Below are 10,366 nucleotides of genomic sequence, written 5' to 3'. Positions count from 1 at the left end.
ATAGCACTATCTTTACCTCGTGGAGGGTGGGTGGGGGTTCGTTTTAGTTTAGACGTCCCCTTTTTGTACCCAAATTCCTTTTTAGTGATCCCATTGTAGTTATTTAAGGCTAGGTACGACCATACACCAACATGGGTCTATTGTACGGTGGAAGATCTGAGCTGATATACAAATCGTGGGGCACTTCTTGGGAGTCAAAAAACCCCGTGTCAATCAATCCTTCGACCTAAAGCGGGGCCTGATTTGGCTCTGTCGGTTGAGTGCTCGCTTGACGTGCTTGTGTCGCAGGATCGAACCACATCGGTGGATCCATTCAACTTATTAGGGGGTTTTCTCGTTCCATCCAGTGCACCACAACTGGTCAAAGTATGTGATTTCCTGTCCGTAGGAAAGTGCATATAAAATATCCCGTGCTGTTAAATGGGAAAAATGTAGCGGGTTTTCTATAATGACTACGTGTCAGAATTAACAAATGTTTGGCATCCAATAGCCGATGATTAATTAATCAATGTGCTCTAGTGGTGTCGTTAAAAAAACCCTGTAACTCAGTCCAAAGCACGTCAGACAAGCGCTGTACTACGGAATGTCATCCCGACCTGGTACGATTTGATCAGTGGCGGATCCAGAAAATCCATTTAAAGGAGGGGACAATTAAGGCATTTGACCTGGTATGCAGTCAACGATATATAATGCACATTATTGCTTAATATCGACAAGTATAACCCTATAGTTAATTAATAAAACGCTTAAATGTGACGGCTATTATATACTCTTCAAAAAAAGAAACGCAAAAGGGTACAAATGGGTTATAACTCCGATTTTATGTTTCCTACCGGTTCATGCTTTGTAAATATAAGGTCATTGCATGTCCCAAACACATTCCCACGGTTACATTCGATAAAACGCAGCTACTGTACAATAAAGTTCCAAAATGTGAATATTCGCAAAAACGCAGCCACGTGCAAACCATGTCACCACTGCACGTGCGTTGTCTGCACGTGCAACATGAACACCGACAGTATAAAAGTGCAGGGTGTTCGCTTGCCTGGCCTCTGTATCTGGCCGACAGTTGACAATCCAGGACATGCCACGTCTCAGTGAACCGCAGAGAAACAATGCCATCGGCCGACTAGACGCAGGCGAATCCAGAACGGCCGTTGCCAGGGCATTCCATGTGTCCCCAAGCACCATCTCCAGACTGTGGGACCGTTACCAGCAACATGGATCAACACGTGACCTCCCTAGATCCGGTCGACCACGGGTCACTACCCCCGGGCAGGACCGCTACATCCGGGTACGCCACCTTCGGGAACGATTGACTACTGCCACCTCCACAGCCGCAGCAATACCAGGTTTGCGCAGGATATCCGACCAGACCGTACGGAACCGCCTACGTGAGGTAGGAATTCGTGCCAGACGTCCAGTTCGAGGTGTCATCTTAACACCACAACACCGTCGACTCCGACTGCCTCCGACTGCAGTGGTGCCAGATTCATCGACAATGGCCTCAACTGCGATGGAGACAGGTGTGGTTCAGTGACGAGTCCCGATTTCTGCTCCGACGTCATGATGGAAGATGTCGCGTGTATAGGCGTCGTGGTGAATGTTATGCGGCAAACTGCGTGCAGTAAGTGGACAGATTCGGCGGGGGTAGTGTCATGGTGTGGGCAGCCATCTCACACACTGGCAGAACTGACCTGGTCCACGTGCAGGGCAACCTGAATGCACAGGGTTACATTGACCAGATCCTCCGGCCACACATCGTTCCATTTATGGCCAACGCCAACGCAGTGTTCCAACATGACAACGCCAGGCTTCACACAGCACGTCTCACACCGGCTTTCCTACAGAACAACAACATTAATGTCCTTTCTTGGCCATCAATATCACCAGATTTGAACCCAATTGAGCATCTATGGGACGAGTTGGACCGACGCCTCCGACAGCGACAACCACAGCCCCAGACCCTGCCCGAGCTGGCAGCAGCCTTGCAGGCCGAGTGGGCCACCATCCCCCGGGACGTCATCCGTACTCTGGTTGCTTCAATGGGCAGGCGGTGCCAGGCAGTTGTCAACACACGCGGAGGCCATACCCGGTATTGACTCCAGATGACCTTGACCTTGGTGGTGTGTCCTATCACTTACTCACAATGGACTAGAGTGAATTGTGAACAATCCTGCAACATTTGGTAATTATCGGACTCCCCATTCAATAATTAAATCAATTCTCCAAATGTTACGACTATGTGGTTTTGCGTTTCTTCTTTTGAAGAGTATATATAACGGGCGCAGCCATTTTGTACCATCCCAGTGAATACGCCATCTGGCGAGCTGGTGGTTACGTAATAGGCCTACCTAACGTGTCACGTCAGGAATTAGTCTTCGAACTGAAGAAACAAAAAATACCTGATTTTTGCGGATGCATCGCAATGTTCTGTAATAATATCCATCCCAGTAAGCCAGCACCAAATATATATTATTTTTCAGTACAAAATAAACCACCATTCTCAAAGTGTTGAAATAACTGTCTTATGTTTTGTACATAGTTTAACCCACGTACTGAAATAATAATCGGAGTGTTTTCTTGGTTAATTGGTCTTTTCATTAATCATCGGCTTTTGGATGTCCAACATTTGGTAATTCTGACACAGTTAGTCATTATAGGAAACCCGCTACATTTTTCCCATTAAACAGCTAGAGATATTGTATATGCACTTTCCTACGGATAGGAAATCACATACTTTGACCGTGCTTATGTTTCTGGGGACAATAAACAATTGTTTAAAAAAAATCTCAGGTAATGACGGTGTATTTTGTATTTACATTAACCTACGAGAATGATCAAGTGCCACGCCTGTATTATCAGTTATTTGTTAGCTTGGGCCCAATATTTGTGGTTTTTAATTATTACACAATAGAAAGAAATGTTTTATTTAACGACGCACTCAACACATTATTTTACGGTTATATGGCGTCAGACATATGGTTAGGACCACACAGATTTTGAGAGGAAACCCGCTGTCGCCACTACATGGGCTACTCTTCCGATTAGCAGCAAGGGATCTTTTATTTGCGCTTCCCACAGGCAGGATAGCACAAACCATGGCCTTTGTTGAACCAGTTATGGATCACTGGTCGGTGTAAGTGGTTTACACCTACCCATTGAGCCTTGTGGAGCACTCACTCAGGGTTTGAAGTCAGTATCTGGATTAAAAATCCCATGCCTCGACTGGGATACGAACCCAGTACCTACCAGCCTGTAGACCGATGCCCTACCACGACGCCACCGAGGCCGGTGTATTACACAATATAGACTAACAACATTAACTCTTCCGACATTTCTGGGCGTTCACTTCTCCAAAGGTAATACTATAAACGTGTGACTTTTGACTCGCGTGACTGGTTGCAGCCAATCTTTTCATCTGTTGACAATTTTTGTGAAAAATAAAGTACTAGAATGGTATGGCATATGCTTTCAAAACAACATGTTACTCTGTGTAACCGCTACTTTTCAACATTATTGTGTGTAAGTTATACAATAAACAGACACTGAGCCGTACAGGCACGGCGGGAGCAAGTGGATATTGGGGGGAAGTTGGGGGGCTGACTGAGGTCGAGGAGCAAAGCAAAGTGTCTAGGGTGTTCGTGGGTATGCCCCTTCCTCTCCCCTCCCCGTAAAATTTGGAAAATTAGATGTCCTGAAATGCAATTTCCTGCATTCTACAAGTAAAATTCATCCATGTGTCAAGTTTTACTACCAATAATATTTTTCATTCAGAATTATTGCTCCGCCGTGCCTGCCAAACATTCGAGAAATTAACGTGTTAATTTGTAGACCAATTGTTTCCTAGTACGAAAGTAATACCTTGTCTTTTGAGGTAAAACCCCCATTAAGAGTACTTGTTTGAGCACCACATGTAATTAACTTTAACACCATGGCGAAGACAACTAGGCAAGATTTTATCACGTTATTTATTGCTTTTCGTTTGTGCAACATGACAGATAAATGCTGTGGTCGCATTGGTGGTGTCAAAGTACACAGAAAACGGCCACCGGGTTTGACCTTACTGGTTGTAATCCGTAATGATGGGGTGGTCTTATTACCGGAATAGTTTTACTATAAAACAATGAAATATTCCGGTTTTTAAAATAGTAGTCTTTATATTGGAGTAATCTTAGAACCGGGGTGGTAGTTAGATGGGGTTTAACCTTACATACAAAAGACTAATTGATGCAAAATGGAAGGCTATCTAACGACTGCAGGTTTCGTCTTTCATTCTCCAAGTCAATAGGTGCAATTACTTTTACCTTGTTTTAAACGTATACCAGCTGTTGATTTAAAGTTTTTGAATTCTTTGTTGAATTGTTTTTTTTGTTTTGTTTTTATTTAACGATGCACTCAGCACATTTTACTTACGGTTATATGGCGTCGAACATATGGTTAAGGATCACACAGATATTGAGAGAGGAAACCCGCTGTCGCCACTTCATGGGCTACTCTTTTTCGATTAGCAGCATGGGATCTTTTATATGCACCATCCCACAGACAGGATAGCATATACCACGGCCTTTGATATACCAGTCGTGGTTGGAACGAGAAATAGCCCATTGAACCTACCGACGGGGATCGATCCTAGACCGACCGCGCATTAGGCGAGCGCTCTTTGTTGAAATAACCCGAAAGAAACAGAAAGGAATGTTTATTTAGCGATAGGAAGGGAGCGTTTCTTTAAGAGCACCTTGAACATTTTACAAGTCGTAACTTGATCAAGAGAGGGAGGGAATCCTCTGACACCAAAAACACTACTATTACTATTACTACTACTACTATTACTACTACTACTATACTACTACTACCACCCACTACCACTACCACTACCACTACCACTACTACTACTACTACTACTACTACTACTACTACTACCACCACCACCACCACTACTATTACTATACTAGTAATACCACTACTACTACTTCCACTATCACCACTACGACTACTACTATTATTCACGGGCGTCGAAAGGTGCTAAAAAGTGGGGGTGGGGGCACACACACAACACACACATAACACACACATACACACAACACACACATAACACACACATACACACAACACACACACATACACACACAACACACAATACACACACGTATAAATATATCGCTGCTGCTACAAGGTGGGGTGGCACATGCCCATCCCCCCGCTTCTTCCTACTACTACTACTACTACTACTACTACTACTACTACCACTACTACCACTACTACCACTACCACCACTACCACTACTACCACTACTACTACTACCACTACCACTACCACTACCACTACCACTACCACTACCACTACTACTACCACCACCACCACCACCACCACCACCACCACCACCACCACCACCACCACCACCACCACTACTACTACTACTACTACTACCACCACCACTACTACTACCACTACTACTACTACTACTACTACTACTACTACCACCACCACTACCACTACTACCACTACTACCACCACTACTACCACTACTACCACTACTACTACCACTACTACTACCACTACTACTACCACTACTACTACCACTACTACTACTACTACTACTACCACTACTACTACTACTACTACAACTACTACTACTACTACCACTACTACTACTACCACTACTACTACCACTACTACTACCACTACTACTACTACCACTACTACTACTACTACTACTACCACTACTACTACTACCACTACTACCACTACCACTACTACTACTACTACCACCACCACTACTACTACCACCACTACTACTACTACCACTACTACTACTACTACTACTACTACTACCACTACTACTACTACCACTACTACCACTACTACTACTACTACTACTACTACTACTACTACCACTACTACTACTACTACTACTACTACTACTACTACTACCACCACTACTACTACCACCACTACTACTACTACTACTACTACTACTACTACTACTACTACTACTACTACCACTACCACTACTACTACTACTACCACTACTACCACTACTACTACTACTACTACCACTACTACTACTACTACTACTACTACCACCACTACTACTACTACCACTACTACTACCACTACCACTACTACTACTACCACTACTACTACTACTACTACTACTACTACTACTACTACCACCACTACTACTACCACCACTACTACTACTACTACTACTACTACTACTACTACTACTACTACTACCACTACTACTACTACTACTACTACTACCACCACTACTACTACAACTACTACTACTACTACTACAACTACTACTACTACCACCACTACTACTACGACTACTACTACTACCACTACTACTACTACTACCACCACTACTACTACTACTACTACCACTACCACTACTACTACTACTACTACTACTACTACTACTACTACTACTACTACTACTACTACTACTACTACTACCACTACTACTACTACTACTACTACTATTAATGCATAGGATGCGATCGATCCTCAGACAAGTGCTCTACCACTATGCTACAAAGTGGGAGGGGCACATACCCCCTTGCCCCTCCCACGCTTCCTACGCCAGTGTTGCTGTTGCTGCTGCTGCTGCTTCTACTACTACTACTATTAATGCATAGGATGCGATCGATCCTGCGATTGGTCGCCCCTCAGACAAGTGCTCTAACACTATAATATACCCCGACCGTTACTATAGCTAGAAAGTAAAGTAAAGTAAAGTTTGTTTTATTTAACGACGCCGCTAGAGCACATTGATTTTTTATCTTATCATCGGCTATTGGACGTCAAACATATGGTCATTCTGACACTGTTTTTAGAGGAAACCCGCTGTCGCCACATAGGCTACTCTTTTTACGACAGGCAGCAAGGGATCTTTTATTTGCGCTTCCCACAGGCAGGATAGCACAAACCATGGCCTTTGTTGAACCAGTTATGGATCACTGGTCGGTGCAAGTGGTTTACACCTACCCATTGAGCCTTGCGGAGCACTCACTCAGGGTTTGGAGTCGGTATCTCGATTAAAAATCCCATGCCTCGACTGGGATCCGAACCCAGTACCTACCAGCCTGTTATAGCTAGAAAGAGTTCAAAACATAAATTATTCCACATTGAATTCAAAAGCACTAGTTATTGCGAAGTTCAAATAGGTGAAACTCTAGGTGCGGCTTTTAAAAATAATAGTTGTTATTAAATTAACGACGTAAATTAAATAGCGTTTTTAAGGTATCAAATGTCATATATGCTAATAATTAATTGATATATTATTATGTTCGTAGATCGACACCATTAGTAGTCAAGAAGGATTTCAAAAACATTTCGCCGATTATATGGTCTGGTTGAAATCACTCTCGATTATTATTATTGTGTGTTACATTAAGGGGGCATAATGAACAAAATTATTTATGAATCAGTTTCCTTCTGAACTGTGAACATTATACCTCGAATTACAAGCCCACGAAAAATTACATGCAAATAGTTTTATTTACTACTAATTAAATTTACATTATTGCTAATGTCCTCGACTGGTTAATGTGTGACGTTCGAATTCGAATTTCATTTCCATATTGACAATGAATAAATGTTTAACGACACCCTAGCATAAAAATACATTGGCTATTTAGTGTCAAACAATGGTAAACTTTTATATTGACAAAGTTGAAGTTTGTTTTGTTTAACGACACCACTAGAGCATATTAATTTATTAATCATCGGCTATTGGATGTCAAACATTTAGTTATTCTGACACATAGTTTTAGAGAGGAAACCCGCTACATTTTTACCATTAGTAGCAAGAGATATTTTATATGCACCACCCCACAGACAGAATAGTACATACCACGGCCTTTGATATACCAGTCATGGTGCAGTGGCCTGATGAACATTTTCTATGTACTCTGTATATTTCGCCAAGGATTCTCGAGGAAACCATAGGTGTACGAGCTCATACTTTTGTAGGGGGGACAGGCCGGCTTTTGCCCGAATTAAACAAAAATGCCCGAATCTGGATAACAACATTTATTCGTTAGCATTACTAGTAAACCGTACTCACTTCGCATTTTTACATGGACTACAACTACTTTTGAGGAAAGAATGATGAAAATACATGGTAAAAAGGTTTCAGGTTAACACATTTTCCCGAATATCTGTATAATTTTTGCCCGAATTTGAGCCCCCCCCCCCCCCCCCCACACACACACACACATACACACACACCCGCCCGCTATCGCCTACGCTTATGGAGGAAACCACTGTTTACACATTAAAATTTTGATATTCTGGAGTTAATTATATATACAAAGATATGTTTGAGATCGATTAATTTGTAACTATTTATCACAAATACGTACATGTAAAACACAAATAAGTGAAACTAGTCCCTTGTAACTTTGAGAATGCACTTTTAAACTGATTATCTGATTAAAATCTACATAGCTTATTCTGTTTCATTAAAGCACTTATAATAAAAGGCTACACATGTTTGTGTTTTGCATTAGTATTAAAAGGATGTTATTATCACTGACAAACATATATGGCACTCTCCGCCTTGGTGCAGCAAACAGGGCCGGATCCAAGAAATATTTATGTGGATGATTAAGGGGAAAAGGACTCATGGACTAACTCGAGAAAAAAAGCAAGTTGCAAAATGCAAATTTAAAAAAGAAGGGCACACACATACACACACACACACACACACCTCTCTCTCTCTCTCTCTCTCTCTCTCTCTCTCTCTCTCTCTCTCTCTCTCTCTCTCTCTCTCTCTCTCTCTCGCTCTCTCTCTCGCTCTCTCTCCTCGCTCTCCCTCTCTCTCTCTCTCTCTCTCTCTCTCTCTCTCTCTCTCTCTCTCTCTCTCTCTCTCTCTCTCTCTCTCTCTCTCTATATATATATATATATATATATATAGGGTGGATGTGTCCCCCGTCCTTCCCACCCCCAACACACACACACACATACATACACACACACACACACACACACACACACACACACACACACACACACACCTGGAAGGGGCGTAGGCTGGGGGGGGGGCGTCAGGGGGTTCGGACGAACCTCCACGCTGAAGCAAATGGTCCGCTTTCAGAACTAAAACATACAGGTTTATACATATTATGGAGTTTATGGTCGTGAAAAAACAAAAGAGAAAAAGTCCACTTGGTTCATATTCGGCTGCGATGGTTTTTATATATTTATACGTGCGTATGTGTGTGTGTGGTGTGTGTGGGTGTGCGCGCACGTGTGTTTGCCCCACTTTTTGTCACCTCCCTACGCCCGTGAATATACTATAGTCACAGGCCTAACTGATAACGAAAAATCGCAGCCTGAAGTTCAAGTTGAAGTTGGTGTCACACGGGTGTGTCATGGTAAGAAATCAAATGTTTTCTGCTAAAATTCCTCTGTAGTAGAAAGCTGCTCTTTGATCGTTCAGTAGGTAAAATAATAGTAATCATTTTGGAAATAGGTTTCAAGTGTTACTGGTTAATAATTATTATTCAAGTATTTACCCGCAGTCACTGCGCCAGATTAACGAATCTTAGTGTGAAAGCAGTCATGCTATATCGTAGCGGTCAAACAATCGTATACGATAAAACGGATTGTCGCTGTCATGTCAGTCTCTGTGGCGCAATCGGTTAGCGCGTTCGGCTGTTAACCGAAAGGTTGGTGGTTCGAGCCCACCCAGGGACGATGTAATATTTTTCCATATCTATTATACAAGTATTTTTTAACTTCGCATTACTCATTATTTTAGGGGTGGCATCCAGCTTAGTCGGTAGGACCGGCACGTAGCTCAATCGTACAGCGCTCGCTTGATGCGCGATCCTAGATCGATCGCGCATCAGGCGAGCGCTGTACCATGTAGGATCGATTCCCGTCGGTGGGCCCAGTGGGCTATTTCTCGTTCTCGTACTTCACAATTGGTGTAACAAAGGTCGTGGTATTCACTATCCTGTCTGTGGGATGGTGCATATAAAAGATCCCTTTCTGCTAATCGAAAAGAGTAGCCCATGAAGTGGCGACATCGGGTTTCCTCTCTCAATATCTGTGTGGTCGTTATCCATATGTCCGACGCCATATAACCGTAAATAAAATGTGTTGTATTATTGTGGTCCGTATGACATTAAATTTTCTGAGGCAAACATCAAAAGTGTATATAGGTTCTGCACTACACAATCTGAACCCCACCCACTGTGGAATTCTAGATGCGTCTCTGGCTACGGTCTAAAGTTTATTGATTTGGGATGTTCAGCAATCCAAAAACAGTCATGCTGGGAAATAAGAATTCAGTGTTATACAATTATAGTAATAGAAATGTCTGCAATAAAATGTATATAATGCCTAC

At 42.6% G+C, this 10,366-nt stretch overlaps 1 non-coding gene across 1 annotated transcript; it reads left to right on the top strand.

Annotated features, from left to right (window-relative positions):
• Window positions 1–9,637: 9,637 nt before the first annotated feature.
• Window positions 9,638–9,711, top strand: Trnan-guu. Its single transcript has one exon. It is a non-coding gene; the product is annotated as a tRNA-Asn (tRNA).
• Window positions 9,712–10,366: the final 655 nt, after the last annotated feature.

This window comes from Gigantopelta aegis, chromosome 6 (genome assembly GCF_016097555.1).
Source record: "Gigantopelta aegis isolate Gae_Host chromosome 6, Gae_host_genome, whole genome shotgun sequence".
In the NCBI taxonomy this organism is placed as follows: Eukaryota; Metazoa; Mollusca; class Gastropoda; order Neomphalida; family Peltospiridae; genus Gigantopelta; species Gigantopelta aegis.
Note: the sequence above shows the minus strand (reverse complement) of the source record. Positions and strands in the feature narration are given on the sequence as shown.